Source organism: Chiloscyllium plagiosum, unplaced genomic scaffold (genome assembly GCF_037043375.1).
Source record: "Chiloscyllium plagiosum isolate Xiang-an unplaced genomic scaffold, Cpla_swu_hap1 HiC_scaffold_13, whole genome shotgun sequence".
Lineage (NCBI taxonomy): Eukaryota > Metazoa > Chordata > Chondrichthyes > Orectolobiformes > Hemiscylliidae > Chiloscyllium > Chiloscyllium plagiosum.
This window is the reverse complement of record NW_028270151.1, coordinates 66,181,609-66,198,239: the sequence shown is the minus strand read 5'-3', so window position 1 is coordinate 66,198,239 and position 16,631 is coordinate 66,181,609. Positions and strand designations below refer to the sequence as shown.

Genomic DNA, 16,631 nt, shown 5'->3' with positions numbered 1-16,631 from the left:
GCGTTTCTTATATTAGAATGTCAAATAAACTGTTGTTAAAAAGCTTCAATTATCATTTCAATCCTTACAATAGTAAATACTTATTCTTTTTACGATGAATTGTGAATAACAAGACAAATTGCGATTTGTTTTCTCACTCATTATATCAGTAATTTGCACATCTTTTAGCCAAGTTTGCTCGAATCTGTAAATATGCTGAATAGCAAATAATTCGCGCAGACTCTATTCCCGAAAGCTTGCTGTTGAGACGGGGCAATGTTTGTCCAAGACTTCAGTTATTCCCTTGCTTAATCCGAAGTTGGCAATTAGCACTGCAATGGCTGTCAGTTCCTTCGTATGCTCAGTACGCGCAGCGAGAATGTATGTTTCATAAGACGAAACATTAATTTAGTATCTTTATTCAGAGTTGTGGCGAGTCCGAATAAACAAATTTGATGAATGGTGCTTGCCGGTTAAAGGATGCCGCTCACGAACGGCTTCATGTCAACACTTACAACAGCATCTTAATTCAGCGAAAGGTCGTTTAGTGATTTGTTGCAACGTGTATTGTTTCTGCATTTCGGAAATGTTTGATTTGGATTTCTAATGTTACAGCTTTCACGAATGTGGCGTGGCTGCGATTTTAACCTTCTTTCACTAAGCCAGGAAAACTCACAAAACTCGGGCGTTAGCTTCAGTTTGTGGTCATAATTGAATTCAATCCTTTGTCACATATTCTGGAAACTAACGACAAGGGATGAGGATTTTTGTTTTTAAATTATATTTTTACTTTACTCGGTGTCCAATTGCTTGTTTTACAAATGAGCTTGATGAAAGATAAATGCTGCACAATCCCAAACACGCCAGAAAGCCTTGTTTACGTTTCTCACACGGCCTTTGTGCCTCCGATCCGCTTCCAAAATAACCTTTGGCCATCAAAGTCACTTTTTTAGTCAGTTGTAAATAAATAATTATTTTACTTCGATCCAGTTTAGAATAAAACCATTGAGATGTTCGCACAGAAATTACACAATAGTCTTGTTTATCAGACCAACATCTTCCCGATAAAGTCCACTGTCTTTTTCAACTAAATGGATTCTGTGAAGTGGAATTGTTTATAATTATTTGTAAAGTTGATGCATATTTGCTACTTCATTCGAGTGAGCAGATGCACTATTTTTGATTAACTATTTACCAAAGAAAATGCTGAGAATTCTGGAAATCTGAAATAAGAAAAACCATGGATACTGCCCGGTCAGCTGAATATTGCTCACAGTTTTGTTTTGTTTCGGTATTTTATTATCAAACATTTACATAATTCAGTCAGGACTTCAAAACATTGCTTAGCGATACAAAGAACAGCTAGGCGTTCAGTTCTTTATAGTTGAAGACCATGCCACTCGGGATTTAAGTAGCTTGAAGAAGATGCCGTGTGTATGTGGGGTGGTGGGGGGGGTGGTTTCCAGCAGTCGCGTGATTCTGAATGTATCCCCACTGCCATCCGAATACATTTAAAACATCTAATCGAGACCTAAAATTAGCCTTTCACAATAACGCGTGTTGAAATGGACAATTGCCGTATGTAGGCAGGCTGTGTATATTTAAGCAAATGACCTTTTTAAACAAGCATTTATTCTTTCACATACTAATTTTAGAGCATTTCCTTTAACTGTTCGGCTGTGTTTAATTTAAGAAAAGGCCATCGCGACTGATATTTTTTTAAGCAGGAAGCCAATCTTTTACGCGTTGTTTATTTATTAAGGGCACCAGTTGAATCTCAGCACTATCTTCAGCTCATTTAATACCCTTTTTTAAAACCAGTGATATAAATGCTGTAGATTAGCAAACCAGCGCCTTGATTTAAACGCGTGAAGTGGCACGCCAGGAGTCTCTGTGTTTATTATGACACTCCCTCGATCCTGATTTGTTACACTTAGGCGTGTTTCATGTAATCCGAATTATCGATACACTAATTTATATTAATGTGAGGTCGGTATAGTCTTCCCCACAATGCATGCATTGAATTTGAACGGCCGTGGAAATGTGGCCTTGCTATAATAAAAGTATGAGTTCAAAATTTTTTCCGATCTACCCACATCGTGTAGCTGCCTTCAAACATCAATTCCTGATTTCAAAACAGTACATTTTTGGAATATTTGACTGGGTTACATAGGTGTATGAATGAGACAGGTGCGTTATGCTGCATGGGGATTATTGTTGGAGTGTGGTTTACAATAATCCTGCATGTCCGCAGAACAAAGAACCCCTCCACACTGTAGCACGGGGAAGAAACCGGCCAGATCAGCAGAGGCGCTTATAAAGGGAAAGGATGGAGACACATGAGCCACTTCTTGAGATGCTCAGCAACCCTTTCGTTTAGATTTGAGAGAGGCAATTGTATTTGAAGTGTAAACTAGCCAGCGTCATCAAGAGCCGGTTCGAAAAGATTAGGCGCCGTTTTAAATTAGATTTAGGCTGGAGTCCCAAATTCCCATTATACCTGTGGTGTATTAAGTTGATTAAAATGCAGTTAAAATAGGGAAGTTGACAGTGCTATTGTCAAGCTCCGACCACACTCTCAGTTCTGAATCAATACCAATGGGGCATCCAAACTGCGGATCACTTTAACACCATTTCGCATAGATTCTGCATGGAAAATCATAGCTATAATCTGCTGGCCTCTGACAACTATACCGCATTTTTTAAAGAAAGGCCACTAAGCGTGCACTTTGCAACAAGTGATGATCACTATTGCAAACTCGAGGCACAAATTAACTATCGATTGGTCTTTCTCACAAGGTCTGATGAATGGGTTATTGCTGTAATCTTCCACCTAACCAACGTTTTGAAAAGAACGAGGATTCTTGTTATTATCTTCGAAAAGTGTATACATTTTACTTTCCTGCCAGCTCCTAAAGATTGTTTTCACCACACATGGTTTGAAATATTAGTTAGGCATAATTAAAGCAATAAGTACTAGGGACTAAAACAACGAAGTTATCTTACAGCAGAATGCGTGCACTCTTTCCATTCTTTCCGAAATATTAGAATTAAAACTTATTTTCCCCTATCAGTTTCGAATTGCAATTAATCGTGAAATCAACGTTTACTTTTATTAAATAAACAGCGGAATCACTTGCGAGAAGCAGAGTTATAGCGAAATAATAATTATCTGATCTTACATCTACACACAAACTGTACAAAAGCAAGGGTTAGTTGAAGGGCAAGACGTGAAAATTAAACCAGTCATCTGCTTTTTTATGGAAAAGTTGGTAAAACACCGCCGCCTGTAGGAAACGAGTGATCTTACACGCAGTCACAACAGTGCCTCACAGCAGTCAGTGATCTCTGTCATAGCGTCCGTTCTGTTTGTAAACTATTTGTAGCATTAATAATCTTCAACTGAGGAAATAGCTTATTTCTTTTAATGACTGAATTCGTCCTAAAACGTCATGGAAACTGAAAATTATGAATATTAATAATTGTCTCTATATCTAGAAGCTGTGAACCAATGATTAGCAGAGGCATTAGCCGTTCCTAATAGTGGTTAAACTTTGTGTTCTTTTGCAGCTATTACCACGACAGTAAAAGCCCATTAACAGGAAGAAAGGTATGTTGGAAATCTAGCGGCTCGCAAGCATGTGGCATCTCAGTTGACTCAAGTCTTCTTGTCTAAGTACCGTCAATGAAAATGCAAGGTTTCGGACTCCGTTCAAACACCTTTATCGTTAACAATTCAATGCCGCGCTGTTACATATCGCACGGTAACTAAATTAACGTTAAGCTACCTCTGACCGTCCAGTAAAGTTTCGAAACTGACTTTCGGTCAGTGGAAACCCGTTCAAAAATGACGCACAAACACAAATTCTAGGCTTGTCTGGGAGTTACATAAACGGAGCTGCATTTATCTCGGAACCTTTACCAAACTGAAACAAATCCTTTTCTTCTGTTTTCGAATCCTTTGTCTGTCCGACTGTTCTTCTCTCTCTTGGGGCTCTATCCCCACCTATCGTTTACTCCTTACCCCCTCCCTCTTGTGCTTATAAACAGATATTTTCCTAGCTACCATCAGTTCTGAAGAAGGGTCACCGGTCCCGAAACGCCAAACTCTGATTTCTCTGCACAGATGCTGCCAGACCTGCTGAACTTTTCCAACAACTTCTGCTTTTGACTCTGATTTACAGCATCCGCAATTTTCTCAGTGTTCCTTTTCTTCTGTTTCCTGACATGCACAGTAATATCTCCCTGTTGATGTCAGTTTCTGCATTGAAATATGGTATAAATGCCTGGCATTTCATTTAAACTGATAGTCACGGGGTGCCCAGGTACCTATAGAATAATTTCCGAATGGTGAATTTTTCCTTTCTGGTACTGTGTGTGCCACACAATACATGAAATCATCTCACGTCTTCGGCTCAGTCTCATTATGGCTCCAGAGAGTTGCATATACCAGCTTTCAGTGGGAGTGACAGACTCCTACCTGTTTATCGCCACGGAGTATTTCATGTTGAATTTGAAACCCAGTTAATTGAAATAATTCAGTTAAAATGGTAACAAAGCTGTAAGTGTACAGTGCCTGAAATTAGGATAGCTTGAACTTTGTCCCTTGGACAGAATTATTCTCAGTCGTGGGGGCTATTCTGAGAATTCGAACGGCTCCACTTTCTGCACTTCCATCGCATCCCGTTCCTGGCATTCCGCTAAGTTTAGAACTATTTCTTAAAATCAAAATAACCCACTTCCAACCTCGCAGCTTTCACATCAGGACCACCTCCTGTAGTTTCACAACTAGGTATGTCGGGGTCAGCCGTGTTTATTTTCAAATGTGTTTCAACAGGAAAATATGCTCTGACTTTATTTGCAGAAATCCGGCGATTGTGTTAATCGATTTTTTTTGTGTCCTTAAACTAAAAGGCATTCATGTGCCAATCTTTGGTTGACTTTTCTGTTTACTATTCAGGACAAGATTGGAAGACGAACGTGAGACACTTCCAATGTTAACAGTTTCTTTTTAGAGAAGGGGAGTATTTGAAACGACTTTTTTGTAGGAACTGATGCGATTTCACGGTTGGATTAAAATGAGGGAGCAGCTCGCCTTCAAATGTTATCACAATGGAGCTGAGAGACTTAATTTCATCTTTGTTGTACGTATCCTTGCTGTGAGTTTGTGCAAAGCTGTCCTGTAAACAAGATACTTCAGTATAACATGACCAGTCCGCCCACCATTTACTGCAGAGTCAAAGCGTTTAGTCCCCACGCCCCATATTCAATAAACGAAAAACAACGAACTGAGAGAAGAATTATCTAATGGGAGCTAGCAATTAACATGGAGACGGCGGCCCGATTGGCCCCTTCAGTGTACCTAATCACCTAATGCTTTCATACGACTCTTTGTGTGCTCTATAAACCTATTCATCTGCAGATGCTTCTGTGTGCACTGCACCCTGACCCAACGGGGACAACTTACATGGATTCGACCTCAATACGATCGAATGTGTTTTCGGTTAAAGATACATTTTAATTGTCCTGGGTCTCTTTGTTGTTTATCGTGAACTTTTAAGATCAACTAAGGGCATATTGGCTTGATCGATTGATAAAAGTTGCGGGAATTGTTTTTTAAAAAATACTGAATATTGTTCATAAAAAATGTTTCCACTGGCAGGACCATGGGTAACCGAAAGATCCAGATTTAAAGCAAATTTGGCAAATGGTGATGACAATATTGTGTTGACATAGGTAGGACACAAGGAGATGGGAATAGGAATAGGCCATTCAGCCCATCGAGCGACCATTTAATATAATCATGGCTGATCGCTCAATGCCTTTTATCTACTCTATAACCCTCTACACCATTGGTAATCAGATATCTTATTAATCTGTACCTTAAATATACTCACTCAGCTTCCAGTGCCCACTGAAGTAAATAATTTCAACGGTTCACCACTGGCTGAGTAAAAAAACAGTTTTGTCCCAGCTTGGTCCTAAATTATTAGCTCTTTTTGTTAAATTGCTCCCCACTGACCCCCCCCCCCCCCCCTCCCCCCCCAATTTTGGTCTCCCCAATGAGGAGAAAAATCTGACCTGCATTCACCATGTCCATCCCTTCAAGCATTTTGCAGGTTTCAGTGAGATCACTTCTCATGCTTCAAAATTGAAGAGAATAGACCCAGTTTGGCCAATATCCCTTCATAGGATAATGCTACCATCTCAGGTATAAGGCTGGTGAACCTTTGTTGCAATCTTTCTATGACAATAGTATCTTTCCTGAGATAAGGAGACTAAAACTGCCCACAGTACTACAGATGCTGTCTATACATCTATGCAATTGAAGCAAAACTTCACTGCTCCTCTTGCAATAAAAGCTAACACTCTGTTGACTTTATTCAGATTTGTTGTGACAAGGATACCTGAGTCCCTTTCTCATCTCTCACCATCTAAGAAACAATTTGTATATTTTTTTCTTTCTACCAAACTGGATAAACTCATTTGTTATACATTATGTTCTATCTGCTATATTCTTGCACAATCACAATAACTCCCAGACAATATTTTCCATCTTCCTCAGAGCATACATTTCTGCTTCGTTTAATATCGAGAGCACAGACAACACGTAAGCAAAGATTGGGGATAAATGGGTGTTTTTCTGGCTGGCAAACAGTGGCTAGTGGTGTGCCTCAGGGATCAGTGTTGGGACCATAATTGTTTACAATTTACATCGATGATTTAGAATTGGGGACCATGTGTGTCAAAGTTTGCAGTTGACATTAAGGTGTGTGTTAGACCAAAGTGTGCTACAGGCACGGAACTTTGCAGAGGGATACAGATAGGTTAAATGAGTGGGCAAGGATCTGGCAGTTGGAGTACAATGTTAGTAAATTTGAAGTCATTCATTTTGGTATTTAAACAGTGAAAAATTGCAGCATGCTGCTGTGCAAAGGAACCTGGCTGTCCTTATGCCTGAATCACAAAAACTTGGTTCGGAAGTTCAGCAGGTAATTAAGAAGACAAATGGAATATTGTTCTTTATTGCTAGATGGATGGAGTTTAAAAGCAGGGAGGTTATACTGCGACTGCATAGGGTGCTAGTGAGGCCACACCTGAAGTACTATATAGTGTTTTGATCTCATTACTTGAGAAATGATGTATTGACACTGGAGGGAGTGCAAAAGAAGTTCACTAGGTTGATTCCAAAGTTGAGAAAGTTGACTTATGAGGAGAGGTTTGAGTAGACTGGGATTAGACTCATCGAAATTTAGAAGAATTAGGGGGGATCTTATAGAAACATATAAAATTATGAAGGGAGTAGAGAATGCAGAAGTAGGGAGGTTGTTTTCCCTCCCTGGTGGGTAAAACTAGAACTAGAGGGCATAGCCTCAAAATAAGAGGGAATAGATCTAGGACTGAGTTGAAGAGGAACTTCTTCACTTGTGCAACTGTGGAATTCCCTACCCATTGAAACCTCACTGAAGGTTTTTAAGGCAAAGATAGATTTTTGAACAATAAAGCAATTAAGGGTTATGGTGAGTGGGTGGGTAAATGGAGCTGAGTCCACAAAAGCTCAGCCATGATCTTATTGAATGGCAGACCAAGCTCAAAGGGCCAGATGATCTACCCCTGCTCCCAGTTCTTATGTTCTTATGTAAGATATTGTGAGAGACAGCATGGACACTGGTAGAGATAGAGAGAGAGAGAGAGAGAGAGACAGACAGAGACAGAGAGAGCAGACACCAGATAAAACACTGGAAGTGAGATAGAGTGGACACCAGATATAGACATATTATACCATATAAAATGCACCTTCTCTGCATCCTTAACCTTATATTCTTTGCTCTGTTCTATTACGCTAGTGCATTTTATATGGTATAGTATGTCTATATTGTGTGCAAAACAAAACTTTACATTGTACCTAGGTAGATGTGACAATAAAAAATCAAATCAAATCAAACAAGCTCCTTTTTCCTATTGGGCAGCAAGAACCAATTCCTACCTATCAGTTCTCTGCTTTGTGCTGACATCACTTCCGTCAGCCTTTTCAATTATTTTTTGGTGGGTAATTGAACTTGATAACTCTCCATAGGTGGTGTCAACACTGTCTTTTCCAATGTTTTATCTGATGTGTGCTCTGTCTCTCTCTCTGGTGTATGCTCAATCTCACTTCCAGTATTTTACCTGGAGCAAAGAATACAATGTTATGGATGCAGAGAAGGTGCACAAGGAGCAAGATCAGCATTTCAATTTAAAAACTGAGAGCTCCATTCAGAAGTCTGATAATAGCAGGGAAGAAGCTGTTCTTGAGTCTGTTGCAATGCATGTTTAAGCTTTTGTATCTTCAGCTTGATGAAAGAGATTGGAAGAGATTATAACCAGGTTGGGAGGGGTCTTTGATTATGTTTGCTGTTCAATGAGCATCCATTGATTTGTTGAAGCCTGTGTTCCCTGAGTTCTGACATGCTACACACATTTGTGGTCACATCAGCATAATATATAAAATAATTTTTAAAATTGACATAAATAAATGAATTATGTAACTAAAATAGTTAATTAGAAACTCATTAAGAATGGCAGTACAGGTGCTGTGTCAAAGCTGCAGTATGTTGGAGCTCAGTATATGGGTGTTTATTGTGATTCAGGACAAACATACACTGTATGTAGTAAGTGAAATTTGAGCAGCTTCTGCTCAGAGTTAATGATCTGGAGGCTGAACTATAGACAATGCATCAGGGAAGGGGAAAGTTACCTGGATTATTTGTACCAGAGGGCAGACATACCTCTTCGGACAAGGTGCTCTGATATGGTCAGTGGTCAGGGATAGGAGGGTGTGAGTGTAAGTGAGGCAGGTAAGGCAACCCTGAGAACAGGAGTGCAGCCTCTCCAAACATCCTACAGGTTTGAGGTTCTCTCAGCTTGATGGGTTGAGAGCAGGGTCTATGGGATGAATGAGCTAAAAAATGCCATGGTATTGAGTTACAGGAAGCCATTCAAGCCAGGAGAGGCAAAAGGAATATCATGGTCATAGGGAACAGCATAATGGGGAGGATTGATCATTATCATCTGCTGCAAAGAGAATGAATCCAGATAGCTGTGTTACTTGCCTGGTGCCAGGGTTCAGGATACCTGCTGTGGGCTGGAGAAGAACTTACAGTGGGAGAGGAAGGATCCAGTTGTCATTGTCTGTGTGGACACCAATAACACAGACAGAACTAGGAAAGAAGTTCTTCATAGCCAGTACAAGGAGATAGGCACTAAATTAAAAAGCAGAACCTTGAAAGTATGGTAGGTATGTTTAAAGAGACAAATGCTTGGATGACAGGCTGGTGTGAGCAAATTGGTTTCAGGTTTGTTGGCACTGGCACCAATCCTGGGGAAACCAGGGTTCTGTACCATTGGGACTGTTTACACCTGAACTGTATTGGGACTGGTGTTCTTGTGAATTGCATAACTAGAGAAGTAGAGTGGATTTTGAATTTTAAAATGGGTGTAAGCGACCAGATTTGGGAAGTTGGGGTGAATCAAAAAGTAGGGTGTAGGCAACAGAGGAAGGAATTAATTTGGGAAATGGTAAACAGACAATGACAGGGAGGGAGAAAGAATACAGATCTAACAACAAATCAGCAGATAAGACTAGAGTTTATAAAATTAGTAAAATGTCAAGACTTAAGGTATTGTATTTAAATGCAAGTATTTGATGCACTAGGATGACCTGATTGTGACCTGAATATTGAAGGATATGTGATATTTGGGAAGAAGAAAAAGACGTTAGGGAAAGGTGGAAGAGTTAATTAAAGATGATTTTAGAACAATAAAAAGGGATGACCTACATTCAGGAAAAGAAGCAGTCCAGGTGGAGATGACAAATGATAAAAGCATGATGCCACTTCTGGGAGTTGTGTACACAACCCTTAACAATAAAAACATAATTGCAAGAAATATTGGGGGCTTGTTAAGGGGTACAGTGGTATGGTACCTGGTATGGCAATTGTACCATTCAAGATTGGAGACGGTTACAGAGAGTGGTGAACTCAGCCCGGACAATCACAAAGGCCAACCTCCCATCTATAGAATCCATCTACCAGGCATGCAGTCAAGGAAAGGCCACCAGCATTCTCAAAGATCCATCACACCCGAGCAATGTTATTCTACAACCTCTACTATCAGGGAGAAGGTACAGAAGCCTGAACACATGCACCAGCCGGTTTCAAAACAGTTTCTATCTTACTGTTGTTAGAATACTGAAAGAACTCACAAACTCTTAAAATTTGCCTGTATCTGTGTTTTTGTTTTTACTGGTGTTTACCTATTATTTACTTATCTATATTGCCTAACTATGTGATCTGCCTGTATTGCTTGCAAGACAAAGCTTTTCACTGTGCCTCAGTACATGGTGACAATAAATTCAATTCAATTCAATATCCTGGGGGATTTTAACCTATACATAGACCAGATAAGTCAAATGTGAAAAAGTAGCCTAGATGAAGAATTCATTCAGAGTTTTTGGAACATGTAGACCAGCATATTATGACACCAATCAGAGAACAGGCTATGCTAGACCTGGTTTTACCAAGGAGACAGGATTAAACACAGATCTCATAGTGATTTGATTTGATTTGATTTATTGTTGTCATATACACTGAGATACAGTGAAAAGTATTGTTTTATGTGCTATCCAGACAATCATACCTTACATTAGTATATCAGGGTAATGGAATAGAATGCAGAATAGAGTGTCACAGCAGCAGAGGAGGTTCAGAGAAGGATCAACTCTCATAAGTCTGATAACAATAGGAAAGAAATTTTATTCATTCATGAATGGGATGAGGGCGTCACTGACTAGGCCAGCATTTATTGCCCATCTCTAATTACCCAAAGGGCAGTTAAAAGTCAACCACATTGCTGTGGGTCTGGTGTCACAAGTAGACCAGTCCATGAAGGAATGGCTGTTTCCTTCCCTGAACGAAGGGTGAACTAGATGGGTTTTGCCCAACCTATCAACAATGGTCAACTTAATTCCAGATTTTTATTTTTATTGAATTCAAATTTCACCATTTGCCATGATGGGATTCAAACCCAGATCCACAGAACATTACCTGGGTTTCTGGGATAAACAGTCCAGTGCTAATACCACCAGGACATACCTCCCCCCTGTTGGTACATGTTTTTTTCAAACTTCAGTATCTTCTGTTCAATGGAAGAGGATAACTGGGTGGGAGGAATCTTTGATTAGGTTGGCTGCTTTCCCAAGGCAATGGGAAGTATAGATGGAATCAATGGATGGAAGGCTGGTTTGCGTGATTGACTGGGCTGTGTTCACAACTCTCTGTAATTTCTTGTGGTCTTGCATACAGCAGTTGCCATACCAAGCTGTGATGCTTTCTATGATGGATCTATATACATTGATAAGAATCATTGCGGACATGCTGATTTTCCTTAGCCTTCTGAGGAAGTAGGGTTGTTGGTGTGCTTTTTTGACTGTAGCATGGACCAGGACAGATTGTTGTTACTTCTCGGAACTTGAAGCTCTCCACCATCTCCATTCAGTACAATTGATACATTCAGGGTATGTCCTCCACTCTGCTTCTTGATTTCGATGACTAGCTCCTTCATTGTGCTGACATTGAGGGAAAGATTGTTGTCTTTACAACATGCCACTAAGCTCTCACTCTCTTTCCTGTACTCTGTCTTGTTGTTGTTGTAAAATCTGACCCAGTACAGTAGTGTCATCAGCAAATGTGTAAACAGAGTTAGAGCTGAACTTGGATTATCGTTGAGGAGGTTGTCGCTCTCCACTTGCGGATGGAGGAGCAAAGTCCTAGTTCTTGGAGATTGGAGATGAGTTTGATTGGAGTTATAGTGCTGAAGGTGGAGTTAAAGTCAATAAATAGGAGTCTGACATTGGTGTCCAGATATTCCAGGGATGAGTGTACGGCCAGGGAGATGGCATCTGTCGTGGACATATAGTGATAGTAGGCAATTTGTAGTGGGAGGCTGGAGTTGATGTGTGCCATTACTAACCTCTCAAAGCACTTCATAATGATGGATGTCAGAACCACCAGGTCATGGTCATTAAGGCACATTGCCTGATTTTCTTTAGAACTGGGATGATTATCATCTTCTTGAAGCAGATGGGAACCTCACATCGAAGTTAGGAAAGGTTAAATAAGTTTGTGAAAGCTACCCTGGGTGGCAGTGACCATAATATGACTGAATTCTGTATGCAGTTAAAGGGAGTGAAGCATGGGTCCAGGATGACTACTTTGAATTTAAACAAGGGAAATTATGAGGGCATGAAAGTAGAGCTAGTGAAAATGAACTGGCAATTTAGGTTAAGGGATAGGTCAATGGAGATGCAATGACACATTTAAAGGTGTATTCCAGAAAGTGCAAAGTTAAAAATCGCACAACACCAGGTTATAGTCCAACAGGTTTAATTGGAAGCACATAAGCTTTCGGAGCGTCGCTCCTGCATCAGGTGGTAGTGGAGGGCTCAATCCTAACATACAGAATTTATAGCAAAAATTTACAGTGTAATGTAACTGAAATTATACATTGAAAAATTGATTGTCTGTTAAGCCTTTCATCTGTTAGAATACCATGACAGTTTCACTTCTTTCATGAGTAAATCACAAAATCTTTTTTTAAAAAGTTGCATTCTCAGGTTAGCTGTTAATAATGGTGATAGCTAGACAATATGTTGAAGGTGTTAGCCCCCTGCGTTCTCTGTCTATGTCATGATGTTTAGATTGATTCTAATCTAAAAAGTGAGATAACGGAGTTTTACATGAATTCATGCAGTTTTTGAGCAAAGTACAATATAACCCTGCAAGTACAAATTCACCCCACAAAATATATGAGTGCATGTAGGTCATTGTCTGTCTGTGTGTGTGTCTGTTTGGGTTGGGGGTTGTGAGTGTGAGAAAGTGTATGTGTGTGTAGTGAGCGCAGAGTGTCTTAAGTCTGTGAGGGGGTGCATGTGAGAGTGTGGGAGTGTGTGTGTCTGTAAGGGTGTGTGTGGGTATCTGTGTGCGCGTCTGTGGATATGTGTGTCCGTGTGTACGTGTGTATAGGAGTGCCTGTGTGTCTGTGTATGTGTGTATAGAAGTGCCTGTGTGTGTGTGAGAGTGTGTGTGTAGGAGTATCTGTGTGTATGTATAGTGCAATGGTGGTCACCTGTAATGTGACATGAACCCAAGGCCCCGGTTGAGGCCCTCCCTATGGGTACTGAACTTAGCTATCAGCCTCTGCTCGGCCACCTTTTGCTGCTGCCTATCCCGAAGTCCACCTTGGAGGATGGTCACCCGAAGGTCCGAGGTCGAATGTCCTGGACCACTGAAGTGTTCCCCAACTGGGAGGGAACGCTCCTGTCTGTTGATTGTTGTCTGGTGCCCATTCATCCGTTGTCGTAGCCTTTGCTCGGTTTCCCCAATGTACTCTCCCTCTGGGCATCCTTGCCTGCAACGTATAAGATAGACAACGTTGGCTGAGTCACATGAGTACCTCCCATGTACACCGTGGGAGGTGTCCCCACACATAATGGTGGTATCTATGTCCACATTCTGGCACGTCTTACAGCGCCTACCGTGACAGGATTGTATGGAGTTGTCCTGAGAGCTGGGCAGCTTGCTACGAACAACGATCTGAGTGAGGTTTGGCGGTTGTTTAAAGGCAAGTAGTGGAGGTGTGGGGAAGATCTTGGTGAGGTGCTCATCCTCATTGATAATGTGTTACAGGTCACAAAGAACATGGCATAGCTTTTCCGCTCCTGGAAATACTGAACAACGAAGGGTACCCTGTCGGTTGCAGTCCCATTAATTTCTCCAGCACAACCAGATACAAATAATCTTCAATATCACATTCTCCTTAGTCACTTGAATTTCTAATTCTGGGTGATCTACTGTATCTTCCTTCATGAAAACAGACACAAAGTAACTATTTAGCTTCTCTGCCATGTCTCTCTTCCCCTTCATGAATACTTCAGATTCTACCTTTATTGATTTTAGCCAAATGTTTCCTTGTGATCTGGATGCACTGCAGCAGATTAAATTAAGAACTTCAACTTGGAACTGGAGAAGTATTTGAAAATGAAAAGCAAAATGCAAGCCTGTAAATAAAGAGCACAACTAATTGGGCAGGGTTAGCAAAGGGCATGAGGGGCCAATTGGCCACTTTCTGTACTTTATGATTGTATTTGCATGCAGTTTCTCCAGTAGAAGTAGTTAGTATTTGCATTGTATCTTAACTTGGCAACAAGTTGATGGCTGAATATGTTAGACCACAGAAATATGGAGTTTTATTCATTTATTCCATTGCTTTTTATAAATGCATGTAATGCAGTAGTTTAAAATGTAATGCAAAGCACATCTAAAATTAAATGTTTTTGTTTTAAATCAATTGGTGATTGAAATATTCCAATTGCATTCGTGAATTTAAGGCTTTTAAAAAAATATACTACGTTTTGGCATTCGGATTGTGCAAGTGAAAGGGAAAAGGGAAAGTTTAGCCTCTTGCTCACTAGGGGGCACCACATAAATGAGTTTCTTTCTCCACCAAACTTCAGCACCCTGGTTTACCAGCCTTCCCACAACTGAAATGTACTTCCAGACAGACTCCAACAGCTTCGGTGAGTTCAACACTCATGAATGAATTTCACAAAATAGTACAATCTGCCTGCAGGTGTTTTGCATTGAAAGTGAACTATTCCCACAGGATTAAGTGAGGTTAGATCCAGAATGCAGTTTACTCAAAGCAAAACCCTGAATATTTCTTTAAATTAACAATTTAAAACTCTCATCTCAATATGTAGAATATTAAATGTTAATTGTTTATTTCTTTAAGTCGGTATCTAAACATGAACTGATGAATTAGGGAAGTATGATAAAATTAGAATGTGAAATCTATTTTGAGTTCTCAGCATTCAAATCCAAAGATGTGCAGGTTAGATGGATTGGACATTGTACATTTCCCATCGTGTCCAGGCATGTGTAGGTTAGGTGAATTAGTCATTGGAAATGTAGGGTTACAGGCATAAGGTGGGGAGCAGAGTCTGGGTGGGATGCTCTCCTGAGGGTGGGTGTGGACTCAAATGAGCTGAATGACCTGCTTCTATACTGCATGGATTCTATTCTATCCTATTCTACTGAGTCAGTGTAATATTACCAGTCCAATGTGCATGTGTTTGTTTCGCTCTTGTAATAGTTCTGCTCATTAAATTGTTCATAGGTATATAGGAATATATTCTGTTACACTGGAACATTGTAACACGTAAGAAATGCTACCTTACTCTGTGGCTAAGGAGAAATTCCCTTTAATTAAAATTACTGGATAAACACAACAGGTCTGGCTGCATCTGTGAGGAAAAAGCAGGACTAACGTTTCAAGTCCAGTGACCTTTATTCAGGAGCGAGAAATTCTTTTTAACCTGGTCTCTTCTTCTGTGGTCACAAAGTTTAATTGAGAACAGGAGACATATAGATCTCTTACAGGCTAAAAGTCATTATTGAGATTTCATGGCAAATTGTCAAGTACTGGGGAATGTCCAACTCCAGAGGAAACAAAAAGCTACATGCACTAAATACATTTCGGTTCAAATAATTTTCAACATATTAAGCCTCAATATCAGGTCTTTTTCCATTCATATGTTATGCTGCAGATTGAGAATCAAACTAAAGTGCTGTTTTAGGTGAAGCTAAGTTACGAGAGTGGTGGGATGTTGAGCCAGGCAAAATAAGAGGTCATTTTAAAAATCCATATTTTGTCCATGTATACATAAAGCTGAAAGAAAACTATGGCTTTTTGGGAAAAAGAGCTGGTTGGACCACTACAATTTTTTTTCATTCATTCTCAGGATTTGATGGTCACTGGCAAGTTGAGGGAAAGTTAAGAATTAATCACATGTGCATAGGACTTGAATAATACACCATTAGGACTCTAGAAGGTACTAATAAATTAGACATATTTTCGTTGTAGTCTCAGCATCATGCTAACATTCAATAATGCCGACTTTTTATTTCCAGACTTTTAAAATTGAAATCTATTTGCAAACAGCTAAGATAGGATTTGGATTCAGGTTATCTGGATTATTACTAAACCAGTAACCTAACTACCACAATATTGGGATTAAATTACATTTCTGCACTAAACTGAGACAAAGGAGATGATAATCTGAAGTACTATAGTACCACTGTTGGCAGATAGGCACACTATGATTCTGAATATCAAACACAACACAGGAATTGAAACAAAACAGACTTTTTCTGCAAGGCTAACACTCTTTAATATGTATTTTTATTAAAGGAAAAGTGGTTATTTCTTAATGCTATTTTGCTGAAGCATAGATAAAAGTTGCATGGAGGGTTAATGCACAAGTTCCAACACAGCTGATTCCACAGTATTGCCCAGTACAGTGAACTATCTGATGTGCAATAACTTGAGATCTAGAACTCTTTGAGAATTTTGACTCATATTCAGAGATATTAGATGGTTTTGACTGACTTATGATAATGGTTAGAGACAAAAAACTGCAGATGCTGGAATCTCAGTCCTGAAGAAGGGTTGCACCCAAAACGTCGACTTCTCCACCTCCTGATGCTGCCTGGCTTGCTGTTTTCTTCTAACCTCCTGCCTGTCTACTTACGATAATAATTATCCAAGAGGGGTTG

The 16,631-nt window shown here is 39.9% G+C and overlaps 1 long non-coding RNA gene across 3 annotated transcripts in view; it reads left to right on the top strand.

Moving 5' to 3' along the window:
• The window catches only part of LOC122555840 (uncharacterized), a 192,168-nt gene that overhangs the window by 135,098 nt on the left and 40,439 nt on the right, over window positions 1-16,631 (top strand). For all 3 annotated transcript variants that reach the window (XR_015759042.1, XR_006313372.2, XR_015759043.1), the window contains exon 3: window positions 3,550-3,589. This is a non-coding gene — a long non-coding RNA (uncharacterized LOC122555840). The remainder of the gene's footprint in view (window positions 1-3,549; window positions 3,590-16,631) is intronic.